We start from the raw sequence: 18,510 nt of genomic DNA on the forward strand, positions 1-18,510 counted from the left end.
TAGATCATTGTCTTGTAAGGCTTTACTGAAAAAAGCCATTTGGATATTGGATCTTGCTGCTCCCCCCACTTTCTCATGTTGTTGAAGAATTTCATTAAAGTCACCCATGCAGATCCATGGTTTATTGTCACCTGGTTTCAACTTTCTTAGCAATTGCCAGCACCCTTCCCTAAGTGTTGTACAAGGATTTCCATAAAATCCAGATAGATACCATTCCTTCCCATTTTGAGGCTCTATAACTTGGACAGATATATGTGAGTTTGTATAGGATTCCAACTCTACAGAAATAAGAGAATTCCACAAAAGATATTCCTCCACTGAGTCCTCTACTATCAATAATGAAACTCCTATCAAAACCAAGTTTGTTTCTAATTTTTTCCATCCTTTCTCTCTTGCTTTTTGTTTCAATAAGAAAAAGGATGTTTAGGCACTTTTTCTTTACTAAGCAGTAAAGCTCTTGAACTGTACGAGGGTTCCCAAGCCCTCGACAGTTCCAACTTATGCATTTCATTGATGATGGTGGGGCTGCTCAGCAGCCACCACCTTTTCCTCCTGAGTTAAGATCCTTAAAGGTTTGAGCATGTCCAGTGGTTTCTTGAAATGAGTTTGTTGATTACTGTTGTCAATTTCTGTGTTATCTCTTTTTCTACTGCTTGTTTCACTACCATCAGAAGTTTCCATCTACATTTTAGTTGTTTTGTTTATCTTAGTCTATCTTGCTCTCTTTTTCCAGCCAATCTGTTTTTTCCTAGCTCCCTTACCTTTCACCATTTCCACAGGTTTTGTAATTGAATTTGACAGATTAATAGGGGTATCAGAAGAAGTTGTTATTGAAATGCTTTGTGCCCTTGTCATAACCCCTTTTGCTTGATGAAATATTTTTTCCTATCCTATATCAACTGACTTATTCACCTCAATTTCAGCATAGTTATTGTGATGTTCCAAATGTAAAAATCATTTTCCCTTGTTTGAACAGCCTAGCTCTGATGAAGTAAAATTAATCACAGGTTCTTCTACAAGTAATATGTCATGTGTTTTATTCTGTTCTACCATACTTGGCTTTTGAATTGATTGGTCTTGGCCTCTCCCATGAACTCCATATCTTTTATCCCCCTAGTCATTTGTACTTATAGGGAATGCCCTCAGCCACTGACCATATTGAGAGATGCTACCAAACCCAATTGTGTTTTTTCTTGCCTTCTCTACATCACAACTTCTATCAGCATGTTTAATAGCCCCACAATGAAAACAAAACAAAGGTAACCTTTCATATTTGAATATTGTCCTCCTTTGCTTTCCTTCCACTCTAATCTTCTTACCTCTGGCAAGAGGTTTGGTAATATCCAGAATTACTCTAATTCTAATTTTTTTCCCAGACAATACCATTTTCATCCACATTGATAGTTAGTACCTCCCCCACTGTTGAACCAATTCTCTCCCCCCTTCATAAGTCATAGCTGCCAAAGGCAAACCATGAAGTTTAATCATGAAATCTGAAGTTGAATCTAGAAGATTTCATGATTAAACTTCATCTCTTGTGGAGGAGTATTACTATCAAATAGTTGAATACAGATCAAATTTTTATCAAAAGACCATGGTTTGCCGTGTAGGACTCTTTCTAACTCCACTAGTTTATGAAATTCAACTAAAAATTTGTTGTATCCTACCTCTTTAAAGAGTAGCCATCCTTTTGGATTCCATAATTGTGTCATCGTGGCTTTGAAAGCCTCCTTATTTATAGCATTTTCCATTAGAATCAGCATAATCAGACAATTTTGACTTCTTACATTTGATCTCCATGTTTCTTCCTTTGTGAATACTACAGTTTCTTGTTCTTCCTCTGTAAGTGTAAAACCTTCCCATAATATCTCCAAGTCATCTGTCACGTTCAACTAGGTTGTTTGGTTGCTGAAACTTTGAGAATTACAGACAAGACCTAACCACCGCCTTACACTTTAAAGAAAGGACAAAACACCTAACCCTCAGAAAAGGAAAGGATCGGCATCGAGTTGTTAATTGAGTGAGTTGTTAAGTGAGTCGACAGTGAACGAGCAGATTTAATCGTGGAGAAACGTTACTTTTCATCCCCACGCCACACATACTCTAATATGTAATTTATCATTTTATTTAAATACACATATTTGCACATAAAATATGTATATGTTTAAATAAAATGATAAAAATGACATATTACATGTTTGTGTATGGTGTAGGGGATGACAAATCCCACCCCGAAACTTAAACGAAGTACATAGGTTAATCAACAAGTAGTAGTCCTTAACTGGTTCATTTTCCAACCAATGGAAAAATGCCTACTATTCTTCAGGGTATTATGGAAGGCGTAAACCTGGGACAACAAGTGCAACTGAGCATTTGAGAAACTCAAGGAGTATCTTACCAGCCCAGCACTTCTAAGCCAAGTCGAGCCAGGAGAAATTCTGAGCCTGTACTTGTCCTTCTCTTCGCACACTGTTTCAGTGGCCATGATAAAGGAAACGAAGGCCACCCAAAACCAGTATATTACATTAGCTGGGCTTTTCAAAGAGTAGAAATGAGGTACCCTCAGATGGATATTGGCCTTTGCACTGATGATGACAACTTGATGATTGAGGCCGTATTTCCAAACCCACCCGATCAAGGTCCTAATAGAAGCACCTTTGAAGAAGATCTTACAGTGGCCAAACGTCTCAGGCCGCTTGATGAACTGAGCAAGTTCAACATCAACCATCTCCCTGAAAGGTGATAAAGGGATAGATACTAGCCAACTTCATTGCAGAATTCACCGACTACCCTGAAAAAGTATGAGATGCACCTACGGGCAAGCCTTGGTAGATCTTTGTCAACGGCTCATCCTGCCGAGCTGGCGGGGGAGAAGGGCCACGGATACTAAGGAAGAACACAACTACGTGATCAAGCTTGCTTTCAAGGCTACCAACAACGAGGCAAAATACAAAACACTATTGGTTGGTCTATCAGTCACTAATTCACTGGGAGCCACTGAAGTGGAAGTAAGAGTTGACTCCCAAATAGTCGTCAACCAAGTCCTCGGAGAATTTGCTATAAAGGGTGAGAAATTGAAGAAATACTTGCAGTTGGTGTGGGAAAAATTCAACCATTTTCGATATTTCCATATCCAACAAGTGTCGAGGGGAGAGAACTAGAAGGGCAACAAGTTAGCACGGGCTACCTCAAGACAAGAAGATTCTCCCCTGCTAGAGCATACAATCACCAGCACAATTGATGTACCCGCCGTGGGAATCGAAGTGGGAAGCACGAAAGGTTAAAAATCGGGTAGCACGCTTCACTACGGTAGATGGGATCCTGTACAGACGGGGCTTCTCGACACTCCTCCTAAGGTGCGTCTCGTTGGAGGAGGCACAATACATATTGGCCGAGATACATGAAGGGGTGTGCAGGAATCATTCCGGTGAGAGAGCATTAGCCAAAAAAGTGGTAAGGGCAGGGTACTACTAGCCGCACACCCTTAAAGACGCAAAAGCATTTGTTAGAAAATGCCCAAAGTGCCAACTGTATGTCTGGATACCACATTGCCCACCGGAGGAACTGCTGTGAATCATGTTGCCTTGGCCATTCGTATAGTGGGGAGTTGACCTGGTCGGACCCTTGCCCATGAGTAAGGGAGGTAAAGATTCGTGTCCCTCACCGTGGATTGTTTCGCCAAGTGGGTAGAAGTGAAAGTCCTGACGACAATTACAACGAACAAAATCACCCAGTTCCTGTGGAAGGTCGTGGTTTGCAAGTTTGACATCCCCCGCAGCATAATCTTGGACAATGGGCGACAAATCGATTTGAACCATTATTGTGAGTGGTGCATGGAATTGGGGATCAAGTTCAAATACTCTTACCCGGTTCACCTACAAGCCAACAAATAAGTCGAAACAACCAACAAGATACTACTTGGGATACTAAAGAAGAAGCTAACTGATAAGAAGGGAAGTTGGGTGGATGAGCCCCCAAGGTCCCATGGGCTTACAGGTTGAGCACTGACCAAGTTGGAGTTAGAAGGCCCAACCTCCGACCTCTGACTTGTCGGAGCGGATTCGGATTTTGAGCTTTTTATTTTGTCTTCTTTAACTTTATTTGGCCCACTTAAAAAAAAAAATGTGTGGGCTTTTAGATTTTAATTTTTTCAAAGACTACAATCTAAACTAAATAATTCATTTTTTATTATAACAAAAAATACAACTAAATAAAAACAAGTAACATATTAGCATGCTTCCAAAAATTAAAAAGAAAGTCTTATTGTTACTGGTACTCACATCATCAATTATCCACATCCATCTAATCACTACAATAAATATCCACACCCACCATCCATCATCCACACTCATCATCCACACCCATCATCCACACCCATCATAATAATATTTACTTACCACTACTACAACAAACAACAAACATTTTCTAAGTTCTTATTCTGACAACAAAAGAAATCTAACATTTTTTAAGTGCCAACCAAATTAAATGTTCCCAACAACAACAAATTACGAACTTTCAAATTACAAACTTCTAAATGCCGAACAAATGAACCAAAATAAATTAACTATTACAAACTTCCAGATGTTCCAACTTCCAAGTTGTGTCTGAAAAAAAAAATATATAAAAAGATTAGTAAGAAAAATAGCCCCAACTTTAATTTATAATCAAAGTTTAATCATTCAAAACAATCACAACTTTTGCATCATATTAATAAGGAAAATTACAAAGTCAAAGGGTAACTAGATTAATCATTCAAAACAATCCAAAGTTAGTAAGTTACACATATTCATGACCAAATTACAAATTTCACGACCAGATTCATTTTCATCAATAGATTCACCAACAAATTCATATTTTCCAAGCTCTACATGTTCGGGTTTTAGTGATAAATGACATGGATAAAAGTAGCCATCTGAGATAAATGGCTTTTATTCGTTTAGCCAGGTTTCTTAATTATAATATTTTCTATACGGATTTGTTCAGTTTGGAATAAAAAGAAAAGTGACAATTTGAGTTGGTCATTACGTAGTATTCCTAGAGAAAAATTATTGTTTGCAGTACAATTTCTTGGTTTACAACCAATTCAGATTGAAAGAAAACTTATTAACAACCAATTTGAGTTGGTCAGTGGCAAACTGGACCTACTGAAATCAATCACACACAGCCCCAAATCATACTAATATAGTAATATTTTCCTAACTAAAATCAAATTGCAAACACAGCAGAAACATGCATTGAAAAAACATAGCGGAAACATATTGCAAACACGCATCTACAAATATACAAATATACAAGCATCTACAAACTACTTTACAAATATACAAGCAAAAATGCATCAACGTGCAAACACACACACACTGATAAATAATATCAAATAATTCATTATACCAAAACTCGAGAAATAAACAATAATACAAGCAAAACCCTAATGATTTTGTTACCTGCATGATAATACATTCATCAAACCTCCACAATCAACCAAAGATAAGATCCAAACCTCCACAATCAACCCGAGATAACGGAAGAGGCACTTAAAGTTACTAACATTAACAAACAGTGGTTGAGGATGCGACTAGAGGTGTAACCGATCCAGTTCGGTCCGGTTTTGAACATATTTTAGAACTGAACCAGTATATAAGGGTTTTGAGATTTGAAGAACCAATACCGCACACCAGATACACCCCTAAACCGATATTTTCGATTTTATCGATTCCAGTCCGATTTTGTCGGTATATTATATATATAGTATATATATGCTATATAGTAATAATATATTGTATTATATTATAATATATAGCGATATTGTAGTAGTATAACTACTAATATTATAGACTATAGTGATAATATATAGTTATTTATATAGGATTTTAAATTTTAATGTTATTTTAATTAGTAATTTAGCACATAATACAAGATTATTTTATATATAATTATATATATTAGAAATCAAAGTTATATATAATATAAAAAATGATATAAAAAATATTTTATATAATATAAAAAATTAAAAATATATATTTATATGAACCAGTTTTGTCCGGTGTTAGAAAAAGGAAAATCGAAACTGGACCGATTTTGACTGGTTTTTAAAAAATGGAACCGGTAACTGACTGACCCAATTTAAAATCGAACCGAACTCAGCGGTTTGGTTCAATTTGATTCGGTCTGATTTATCGGTTCACCGATTTTTTTTTTCACCCCTAGATGCGACTGAGTCAGAGAGTGGGCGTGAGAGTGAGTGAGTGATTGAGTGGTTCAGAAGTGAGCGACGACGTCTACATGACAAGGGAAGAGGTTGAGAGGCGAGAGACGGTTGGAGGCTAGGGTTTTTTTCAATGAAGATTATGAGGGTGAGGTTGAGGGGGGTGGTTGAGGTCATGTTTTGCAGCTCGAGCAACTCCACCGCAACCTAGCTCACGGGACCTATAGCTAAGAGAGGGAAAAGGCTCCGGTGACGTTTGGGGTCACTCTGATGCCAAATTGAAAGAATTGTAAACAATTCACTCTGACGTTTGGGGTCACTTGGGTGATGAAGAGAGAGCTGAGTAAACTAGAAGAATAGTAAAAAGTTCAGAGAGAGCCTTCCCGTGGAAGGGATGACTATTATTTATACCTAGTTTAGACCTGACTGCCGAGGGAGATCGGGGTGTGTCAGGTCGTACCTGATCAGACTTGCCACCACTCCCTCCTGCCATGACAATGCATTAGGATGCGGCCCAGACTGCTGAGGGAGATTATGGGGTGTCAGGTCGTGCTCGGTTAGAAGTACTACTACCATCCTCTCGTGGCAAGGTGTCAGGATGTGGTTGAGCTGTTCTACGTACTACCGGCAGCATGTTGTTGCATCCTGGGTTCCCAGACACACATTGAATGCGACGTGTCTCGGGTCTGATGTGCCCACGATCGGACATGTTCAGCCTCCTGCATCCAGCGGTGATAATCTGCTCTGTACCTTATGGCAGGGCTCGGTAGGTCACTGGCTCCTGAGGTAGGATTCTTGGCATAGCCGAGCTCGGTGCCAAAGCCTTTCCGAATAGGCTTATGGTCATGGGCTCGATATGCAGTCTCCCAGTCTGGGCTTCAAGCCCACCTTGGGTTTTCGCCTGAGAGGCCTTGGGTCTCCATAGCTTGATCTCTTTGGGCCTGAGCCTGGGCCCTTCACTCAGAGGGGCCCTCCCTCACAGTACCTCACGAATTCCTATCACAGAAGTGTGGTGGGAATTCAAAACGCTCCACAGTAAGGGTGTCACTCGTTCGGCTCCCGAGGCCATGTGTCCATTTGATGAGTGTGTCTCATCAACCCCTGTTACCCTTCCATCTTCTGTCTTTAATGAGCCGTCCGCCAGTTGAGTTTTCAAGGTCACCCATTCGGCTCCTGCCGATTCGAGTTCCTAAGGCTGTGTGTCCATTCAATAAATGCCTTTTCTCGTTTCCTATGGTTGTTCTGTCTCCTATCGGTTGATTGGACGTGCCAACCACCTTTCTCTCCACGTCCCGGGACCTCATTGGTCCGTGCCCCCCACAAGCCTGACACAACAGCTGCCATCCATGCCCTGGCCTCGGCTGTTGGGATCAGCGTGGAGTTCGTTGCCATCTTCACTGTCAGGGTCACTTCGTTTCCCACAGACCCTCTAACCTTCCTCTGCTATATAAAGTCCACTTCTCCTTCTTTTTCCTTTTGTCTCTCCCAGTCTTCCTTCGAGTTCCTCCGTTTCTCTTCCTTCGAGTTCCTCCGTTTCTCTTCCTTCGAGTTCCTCCATTTCTCTTTCTTTGAGTTCCTACCATTTCTCTTCCGTTGCAGCGCCTTATTCGCCTTCCCAGGCCTTTTGCTCTGCCTCTGCTGTCGTCTCCCTCTTTTCTTCCCGTATTGCATCCGCTGTTTTCTTCCCGTTAGGTCTCACCACCACAATGGTACCCAAGGCTGATTTCTTTGCTCCATACTTTTCCAAGAAACGCTGGGTTTCGTCAATCTCTGGCACGGACCTCAAGGCGTTTTGTGCCAAATACAACATCCCCCCCTCCGTCGTCTTGGAAATTCCCCAAGGGGCTAGCACATGGTGAACCCTAATGGCACAGCTTCGCGAGTGGCCCTTTTCCCGTTGATGGTTGCAATTGGTCTTCGCCTCTAGTTTTGCAGTCCCGTTCTCGAGGTTCTCAATTACCTCGGGCTAGCTTGACCTAGCTCCATCCCAACGCGTGGCGACCCCTGGTGTCCAGTTGTATCATCTTGTAGATCACCCTTAGTAGGGCTACTGAGGAGTATCCCGAGTTGATGGCTCGAGAGTTCTTATCGGTATACTGCATCAATTGCCAGCCGGAGAGCATATGCAGTTTCAAGGCCCTGACTCCTGGCTAGAAGATTACTTCGCTCGAGCAACACCACTCAAGCATTAAGCAAAGGTTCCAGAAGTATTTCTTCGTTTCGAGCTCGGATTTAGGATACCCTAGGGGAAGGCTGCCCACAAGGAGTATCCTGTCCAGGCAGTTTGGGGGTTCCTCCCTTCCACGGAAAGTCTAGGACTCACACTGAACCGTAAGGAGGAGGCTCGTCTAGAGACGGTGATGTCTTGGGTGATAGCCCATTCTGACGAGTCGTAAACTAATCAAGCCCTCTCTGACGAGAACATTCTGATCGGTCCTACGAGGTCAGTAGGAACTTTCTAGGCGAGGAGTTCCAAGGGTCCTCCCATTGCCGTGGAGTTAAGTGATGACGATAATTCTAAGGCTCCGTCCCCGGTTGCACCTGGGCTGTGTAGTGAGAGTTGGGGGTTGCTGCTAAACTTTTCCTGCAACTGGTAGTCACCATCCCTCTTTTGCTAGGGTCGAAAGGAGCTAGGCACCGACCTCAAAACTGGATAGAGCCCGGGCTGCAGCCACTAAGCAAGCGGTGCAGATGCAGCTTCCCTTTTTCGCATCGGTAGGCCTTTTCTTCCCTCTGTTTACTTAGTTGAGCCTTTTCGGCCTTATGCCTTGACGTTTCCAAGTGTTCCTTTCATTGCAGGCCACAAATTAGTTGGCTGCAACGATCAGGGAGGAGCTAGGGGAACTAGAGGAGGCCAACCGAGAACTCGAGACATTGGGTCGCTTCAAGTACTGAAAGATAAAATAGGCGGTCCAAAAGATCAAGGACCTCAAGTCCAAGCACAAATAGTTGATCAGCGAGGTGGTGTTCATGAAGGAGCATAACTAACTCTTGGAGACACTGTGAGTGTAAGTAGAAGAAGAAGAAGGCTCTGAGATGCCTTCTACGCGATGTTGAGGAAAACATCCACCGGTGGTCTTCTATACACCAAAGCATTAAAGAGGCTCGTGTCGCAGCCGAGCGGAACTTGGTCACCCGGGAAGCGGAGCTGGAGTCTGCTTGGGAGAAGTTGAAGTAGTTTGAGCGGGTTTGGGCCTCGGTTGCAAACAACGCTCACAAAGTTGTTGGCTAGGTGCTTCAAACTTACCCAGGAGGCCCAACACCTAAGGGAGCAACTGCAATGGGTGAAGGAACATATTGAAGAACTCTCACGCACGGGAACCCAGAGGAACATTGACCTCCTAGCCGCAACATCGAGATTGCTAGCTTGAAGTCTCAATTGGACGACGTTGCGCAGCATTTTGGAGAGATTAGATCCCGGATCGCAAAGGCCAACACCATCTGGGATGTAACCTGGTCTTACGGCTACCGGGAATGTCTTGAATGGATGCATGAGCACCTGCTCTAAAATCCCAGGCTGGACCTACACACTCTAGACTTGGCCTTCCTTCCCCCGAATGCCCAAGCGTAGGCATATGTCAAGAACTTTAGGAGGCCAAGGTATCCAGCGGGTGCTCCTCCACCTCCTTCTCTGCAGTGACGAGCTTGGACTATATATATATTTTTTGTTTTGTAAGGCCTTTGTATAGCACTTTTTGTTGCCGTCTCTGTAAGAGTTGTACATTTTTTATGAAATGAAATGGAAATATGTTTCTCTTGACTGCTTGTGTCCCACTTTTTTTTTTTTTTTTATTTTTTTTATTTTTACTTTTGACTTCACGGCGAATCTTGTCTTTGTTGGACGAGGGTCGGGGAGTCAAGATACTTGGCTTCTAGGTGAGTCTGGGGACTTGACTTTGTTGGACGGGGGGTTCGGCGAGTGTATCGACCCTACCTTACCTCGGAGTGAGTCTAGGGACTCGACTTTGTTGGAGGGGGGGTCGGTGAGTCAAGGGACTTGGCCTTACCCTACAGTGTGTCTCGGGACTCGAAATTTAGGGACACAGCTTCGTTGGATAGGGGTCAGCGAATCAAGAGACTTGGCCTTACCCCACAGCAAGTCTAAGGACTCGACTTCGAGGAGACTTTAGGGACTTGACTTTGTTGGTCGGGGGTCGGCGAGTCTAGGGACTAGGCCTTACCCCGCAGCGAGTCTAGGGACTCGACTTCTTTGGTAGTAAGGCCTTGATGAAGGCTCAGGATTTGACGCCCAACCTGATCCCCACTGTCAGTCTAGGATTTAGCTTTGTTAAATGGGAGGTCGGTGAGTCAAGGGACTTGGCCTTACCTCACAGCGAGTCTAGAGACTCGATTTCAAGGTGAGTCTAGGGACTCGGCTCTGTTGGATGGGGGTCGACGAGTCTAGAGACTTGGCCTTACCTCGTAGGGAGTCTAGGGACTCGACTTCTTTGGTCGTGAGGCCTTCACGAGGGCTTGGGGTCTAACGCCTAGCCTAGACCCCACGGCGATCGCATCTAGGGACTTGGCTTTGTTGGATGGGGGTTGGTAAGTCAAGAGACTTGGCCTTACCCTATAGCAAGTCCAGGGACTCGACTTCGAGGCGAATTTAGGGACTCAGCTTTGTTAGATGGGGGTTTGGTGAGTCTAAGGACTTGGCTTTGCCCTGTAGCGAGTCCAAGAACTCAAGTTCGAGGTGAGTCTAGGGACTTAACTTTGTTGGACGAGGGGTCAGAAAGTTAAGAGACTTCGCCGTACCCCGCATTGATTCTAGGGACTTGACTTCTTTAGTTGCGAGGCCTTGACAAGGGCTCGGGATTTGATGCCTGGCCTGAACCCCAGGGCGAGTCTAGGGACTTGGCTTTGTTGGATGGGTGGTCGCGGGGTTTTAACAAGGACCTAGGATAGGGTGCCTGGTTTCGACCCCGTGACGAGTCTAGTGACTCAGCTTCGTTAGTTCCAAGGTTAGACAACAAAGAATTTGAGATAAACATTTGGGCATTCTCATTCATCAAACAAGTTTACAATGTTCATAAAAAGTACTACATTTTGTCCCTATACTTAGTACTTCTTCAGATGTTCCGCATTCCAGGGTGGGGGAGCTCGTGCCCCTAACTGTCTTTAAGGAGATTGGAGCCGGGTAGATTGCTTGCAGTCACCACATACTGCCCTTCCCATCATAGTCCCAGTTTTCCTTCTTTTTGGGTGGTTACTCCAGTCTGTCGCTACACCAGGTCGCCCACTTTGAAGGAGAGTGGCTTGACTCTTCTGTTGAAATATTGCTCTGCTTCTCTTGTTACTTGTCGTTCGCATAGCCGCCTCTTCCCTTTTTTCTTCCAACAGGTCCAACTGCTCAGCTAACCTCTTGTTATTGGCGTCTAAGTCGAAGTGTTGAACACTAAAGGTAGGCATTACGACTTCTACTGAGATTATTACTTCACTCCCATAAGTGAGGGTGAATGGTGTTTCTCCGATGGGGGTTCGGATAGTTGTTCGGTATGCCAATAGTACGCTCAGGAGTTCTTCACCCCATGCTCATTTGTGCGTTCCGAGCTTCTTCTTAATGGTGGAGAGGAGGGTCTTGTTGGTCGCCTCGGCTTGGCCATTGGCTTGTGGGTGTCCCAGCGAGGAGTACTTCACGTTAATTCCAAGCTCTACGCACCATTCCAGGTAATGTGTGCAGTCAAACTGTCTTTCGTTGTTCGAGATGAAGCTCTGAGGTATGCTGAACTGGCAAACTACTGACTTCCACAGGAACTTCGTGATAGTTCGGGAGGTGATGCTTGCGAGGGCCTTCGCTTCGACCCACTTCATGAAGTAGTCGACCGCAACACTACAAACTTGGCCCCTCCCCGGGCTATTGGGAATGGGTCGATGAGGTCCAGACCCCAATAGGCGAAAGGCCAGGGGGCCATGATCGATGTTAGCTCCTTCAATGGGCAGTGCAACACCATCCCATGCTCTTGACACTTTGGGCATTTCTTTGCAAAATCCTCTGCGTCCTTGAGGGAGCGAGGCCAGTAGTACCCGGCTTAGGTTACCCTTGCAGCCAGTGCTCTTCCACCCAGGTGGCTTCCGCAAACTCTTTCTTGGATTTCCACCAGCACATACTACGCTTTGTCGGGTGAGAGGCATCTCAGGAGTGGCACTGAGAAACCTCTCTTGTACAGGATCCCTTCCAATAGGGTGAACCAAGCTGCCCTGTTTCTGACCTTTCACGCTTCTTTCGGGTTGTCCGGTAGTTTGCCCTCCTGCGTGAAATTCCTTATATCTGCTGCCCATTTGAGGGACGCTATGGTGGTGAAGGACACCTCACCCGCGATGGATGGGGTGTCTACTATTCTGACTATGGTGTGTTTCAGGAGTGAGAGTTCTTCCTGCCCGGATGCGGCCTTAGCCAGCCGGTCCGCCTTCTGATTCTCTCCTCTTGAGACCTGTTGAATGTGGAAATAGTAGAAGCAGTCACGTTCATTACAGACTGTCTGGAGGTACATCTTCAGCCTTTCTCCTTTCTTGGCGAACTAACCCAACCCCTGGCTGACAACCACTTAGGAGTCAGCCCTCACTTCTACCTCCTCTGCTCCTAACAACTGAGTGACCGACATCCCAGTCAAGAGCGCTTCATACTCGCCTCATTGTTGGTTACTTTGAAGGCAAGCTTGACTGCATAGTTGTGCTCCTCCCCCCGTTCGGTTGCTATATGCACCCACACACTCCTGCCAGCCTGGCGGGATAAGCCGTCTACGTAGACCTGCCAAGGTTTTCCTAGGGGTGCAATTGGGACTTCCTCCAGGAAGCTCATGAACTCTGCAACAAAGTCCACCAATATCTGTCCTTTGATCGTGGCGTGGGGCAAGACTCCATGTCGAATTCGTTGAGCTCGATCGCTCACTTAGCGAGGCGTCCCAAGGTATCTGGTTTCTACAAGACTTTCTTGAAGGGAAGGTCAATGAGTACTTTTCATCGGGTGGGCCTGGAAGTATGGCCTCAATCTTCTTGCAGTGACAACCAGGGCGAACACCAACATCTCAGTTCGCGGATACCTAGTTTCGACATCGTAGAAGGCTCGACTTGTGAAGTAGATGGGTTGTTGTCCTTCCTCCGTTTCTTGTACTAGCACCGCTGACATGGCGTGCAGAGACATGACTAAGTATACAGTCAGATTCTCTCCTGGTTTCATTTGGCTCAGCAGCTGGGGGTGGCTCAGGTACTTCTTCAGGTCGACAAAGGCCTCTTCGCAGGTTGCATCCCAACCTTGGGCCTTCCTCAGAACTTGGAAGAATGGGAGACACCGGTTGGTTGATCAACGATGAAGCGGCTCAGGGCTGCCACCAAGCCGACCAACCTTTGGACTTCATGAAGGTTGCGAGGGGAGGGCATCCCCATCACTACCTCTACCCTTTCTAGGTTCATCTCGATCCCCCTCTTGGTGACCATAAACCTTAGGAATTTTCTTAACTCTACCCCGAATGTGCACTTCAATGGGTTGAACTTCATTTGGTATCAACGAAGGACCAAGAAGGTTTCTTGAAGATCTACTAGATGCTGCCTAGGCTCCTTGCTCTTTACTAGCAGGTCATCTACATACACTTCCATATGCCGGCCGATCTGCTCTTTGAACATCCAGTTGACCAGCCGTTGGTAGGTGGCCTAGGCATTCTTGAGGCCGAACGACATTGCTTTATAGCATTAGAGCCCTTAATTCGTGATGAACGCGGTCTTCTCTTCATCGTCCGGACTCATCCTGATCTGGTTTTATCCAGAATAGGCGTCCATGAAGCTGAGGAGGGGATGTCCTGCCTTTGAATCCACAATTAGGTTGACGCATGGCAATGGAAAGCTGTCCTTCTGGCAAGCTTTATTCAGGTCGGTGAAGTCAACACACATCTGCCACTTTCCGTTGGCCTTCTTCACCAAGACCACGTTGGAGAGCCCTTCCGGGTAGTGAACTTCCCGGATGAACCATGCTGCTAGGAGACGGTCCACTTCCTCAGCTATCACCATGTACTTCTCAGCACTAAAGCTCTGCCATTTATGCTTGACTTTCTGAGCTTTAGGGTCAACATAGAGGCGGTGCTCAATGATGGAGTTGTCTATCCAGGACATATCCTCGTGGCTCCAAGCAAATACGTCTTGGTGTTCGATAAGAAGACATTTTAATGCCTTTCTCAACTCCTGGTCCAGCTTAGTCTCGACCCAGACCGTGCACTTCAATCTCTGTCGGTCGACTAAAACCAGCTCTAATGGCTCATTGGGTTCAGCCTGCCGAAGGGCTTGCTCGTTGCAGACTTCTTCATCGCATTCAGTTAGGGTCGGTGGTGAACCCGGCCCATATGTCTCTTCAGCTCTTTCCATGGCTGCAACTACTTTGGCCTCGTGCCTTAGCTCTTGAGCGTAACACTCCCGAGCCAGGACCTGCTCTCCACGAACTTCACCCACCCCCAGGTTGGTAGGGAACTTCATTTTGAGGTGGTAGATGGACGTCATCGCCCTCAAGTTATTCAGGGTAGGGCATCCCAGAATTACATTGTATGAGCATGGGGCTTTGACAACCGAGAAATCAGTCATGGTTGCAGCGGTCTTGGGTGCCTTCCCTACCAGAACGAATAGGGTGATGACCCTTATTGGTTGAACAATGTCACCTGTGAAACCCTTGAGAGGCATAGGGGCGTGGCGCAGTCGGTCTGGACTGATTCTCATCCTGACAAAGGCTTTCCAGAATAGGATGTCTACCGAACTACCACTGTCGATTTGGATTCTTCGAGTTGTAAAGTTTGCAACTTGCATCATTACTACCAACGCGTCATCGTGCAGGTGGAGGATGCCCTCTTCATCCTTTTCACCAAAGGTTATTGTGGCGCTCCCAGGATGTCGTGGTGTCCTAAAAGTATTCACCTGTGGTGAACACCTCTTCATAGCGTGCCCTATGGGCAGACGAAGTGACCCCCCTCCTGCATATCCTCCAGTGATTATGCAAATTCCTCCGATTGGTATGTATTCCATCGGGAGGCTCCTCTGAGCTTCGTTCCTTGCTCCCTGCCTTCCTAGGCTCACACCCTGCTAGGGACCTCAACGGCCCCCTCCATGTCAGTCTTCCTGGTCCTCCGACTAGCGCCTCTGGTTCCATTGGTCTTCCACTCTTTTTCTTTTCAAGGCATAGCAGTCCCTGGTGTTGTGTCTGTTGATCATGTGGTACTCGCAGTACTGGTGACCTTCTCTGTCTCAAGGCGACTCTCTTCGCGGGCTCAGTTGCTAGTCTCCCTCTACTGCCGAACTTGCATGAGCGTGCGGCATCTCACTCAGCTGGGTCGGTGCTTCCCCCATTCTCTTCATATCCGATGGTGACCTCCCCATTGTCCAGCCACATTCCAGTCTGCTTGCTCCATCTTGAACTGTCGTGAGGCCGTTAGAGCCTTGAGGATGTCTTCTGTGTTGATGAATCCATCTGATCGGTCCATAAACTCCCCCAATGTAGTGGGGGTCTTCCGCGCTATCTCATCCATAAATGGATTCCTAGGCCAGAATCGCCCCAGAAGGGTTGCCAAGGTGATCTTCTCATCTTGGTCGTCGATGGTCATGCATTCCAGATTGAACCGTGAGAGATATGACTTCAGACTTTCACCCTCTCACTGTTTAACTGTAAGGAGGTAAGAAGTCAGGTGCCTCCTCTAATGGCTTGCCATGAACTGCATCATGAAGAGGCTAGCCAGCTCGTCGACGCTTTCTATGGTCCCAGTCGACAGAGACCTGAACCAGGCCCAGGCGGCTCCTTTCAGTGTTAGTGGGAAGGCTCAGCAGGCAATCTCTCCCAAAAAGCCGTGCAAGGTCATATGGGCCTTGAACATCTCCATGTACTCCAAGGGGTCGTTGGACCCGTCGTACACTTCCATTTGGGGTACCTTAAACTTGGGCGGGTGTGGTACCACTATAACTCCTGTACTGTATGGGAGGTCGGTGCTGACAAGTAGCTGGTCTACGGTGGATGGCGTGCCCATTCACTTAGCCATTTCTGCATATTTGTCCCCGAGCTCTCGGAGTTCGAGGTGCATCTTGCGCCTTTCCTCTTCTGTTGCGGTATTCGTAGGGACTCTTCGTGAGTCCCCATGTTCATTGCCACTAGGTTCTCTTCCTTGGGCCGGCTCAATAGGTTGGGGGGCCTAAGGCTAAAATTTTGATTAAGACTTTTTTTGAAAGCAAAATTAAATATATAAATATTTTTTATAGAATGAATATTTTAAATTTTACATTATATTTTTATTTAAAAATAATTTTTATTGTTTTGCAAAGTAAAATTACTGATTAAGATTTTATACCACATTTTCAACTAATAACCGACTTAATCTTTTTTAGAAAACTTTCGATTTAGGCTGCGTTTGGATGTTGAGCTGAGTATAGTTCTTTATTAATAGTAGTAATTTGAGTAGTAGAGGGAGTTTATGTATGGTCCATCTAAACTGTGTTTAAAGTGTGTTTGGATGTTAAAATGAGTTTAGTACTTTTTATGAAAATTTGAAAAAGGTTGTAGGTCCCGCGTATAAAGATGTGTTAAGTTGAAAAAGGTTGTAGTTCCCACGTATAAAGAGGTTTTGAGTTGAGATGAGTTTAGTAATTTGAGAGTTGGGTGTTTGAATGATAGACTTAACTTAAAATTAGACTAAACTCAGCTGAGTTCAACAACCAAACGAAGCCTTAGAGAGGATTTTATCAAATCTAGTTTTACAAGACATGTTTCAAACTCTTGGAGCCCTTGGGAACATGATTGTTCTCAACTATTCTTAGATGTTCTCAAATTCTAATTTTTCTCTCTCATTTCTCAAAATCTAATAAAATACCTAAACTCAAACTATTTTATTACTATTCACAAACTATTTCATTATTCTTCATAGATATCATGATATATTCTTAGTATCCAAATGAGCCATAGAAGCAATTATAATCATTATTATCAATAAAGTTATATAAATAACCTACACATTTGGGAAAAGTGGGTCCTTGCCTCTACAAAGGATTATACAAAAAAATTGTGGACACTCGAAAATTAGATTTTACTATTTATAATTTTTACATTATATCTTAAACTAATAATGACAAAAAAAAAAAAATCTATTCTTAGAATGAGAGTACCTGAAATAATTATTATGTGGGATACTTTCAAAACTAATAATGACATAATATTTATTTGATACTTTTGATATTCTCATTGATTTAATTAAGTTTTTTAATTATATATTTTTTCTATTTAAACAATTCTACTTAATTTTTTCTAGTGGGCCCTCTTCCACTAGGGGCCTTAGGCAATTGCCTAACTTGCCGAATGGAAGAGCCGATCCTGGCTTCTCCAACTAGCTCTTCGTTGGTCTACCTGAGCGTCGTGCTCTCCTGGCAGAGCGTCCCAGTTTCCTCCATAAGCTTTTTATCGTCTCCTCCATTCCAGTGAGCCTTGCTTCCATTTCTTTGCTTTGGTTTTCCTCCCTTCGAGTAGCTTGGGACCGTGTCGCTGCTAGCATGCAAAATACATGTTTTTATGGAAAAAATCTCACAAACGACGCCATTGTTGATGTCGGGTTTCGCAACCCAAGCAGCTCCACAGCTACCAAGCTCATGGGACTTGCAACTAAGAGAGGGAAGAGACTCTAGTGACATCTGGGGTCACTCTGATGCCAAATTCAGTAGAGAATACTTGAGTGATGAAAAGAGAGCTGAGTAAACTGGAAGAATAGTAAAAATTTCAGAGAGAGCTTTCCCGTGGAAGGGATGGCTATTATTTAAACCTATTTTGGACTCGACTGTCGAGGGAGATAGTGGTGTGTCAGGTCGTACCTGTTCAGACCTGCTACCACTCCCTCCTGCCTTGACAATGCGTCAGGACGTGGCCCAGACTACAGAAGGAGATTGTGGGGTGTCAGGTCGTGCTCGGTGAGACCTGCTGCCACCATCCTGTCATGGCAGGGTGTCAGGATGTGGTCGAGCCATTCTACGTACCACCGGCAGCACGTCGTTGCGTGTTGGGTTCCTTGACACACATTGAATGTGATGTGTCTCGTGCCTGACGTGCCCACAATCGGACACGCCCAGACACCTGCATCCAGCAGTGGTAGTCTGCTCTGTACCTTATGGCAGGGCTCGGTACGTCACCGAGTCCCGAGGCAGGATTCTTGGCTTATGGTCGTGGGCTCGATACGCAATCTCCTGGTCTAGGCATCAAGCCCTCTTTGGGTTGTCGCCTAAGAGGCTTGGGGTCTCTGTAGCTAGATCTTTTTCACTCAGAAGGCCCCCCACACAATGCCCCCCCCCCCCCCCCCCCCCCCCCA

The sequence above is a fragment of the Juglans microcarpa x Juglans regia genome, chromosome 1D (genome assembly GCF_004785595.1).
Source record: "Juglans microcarpa x Juglans regia isolate MS1-56 chromosome 1D, Jm3101_v1.0, whole genome shotgun sequence".
Classification (NCBI taxonomy): Eukaryota; Viridiplantae; Streptophyta; class Magnoliopsida; order Fagales; family Juglandaceae; genus Juglans; species Juglans microcarpa x Juglans regia.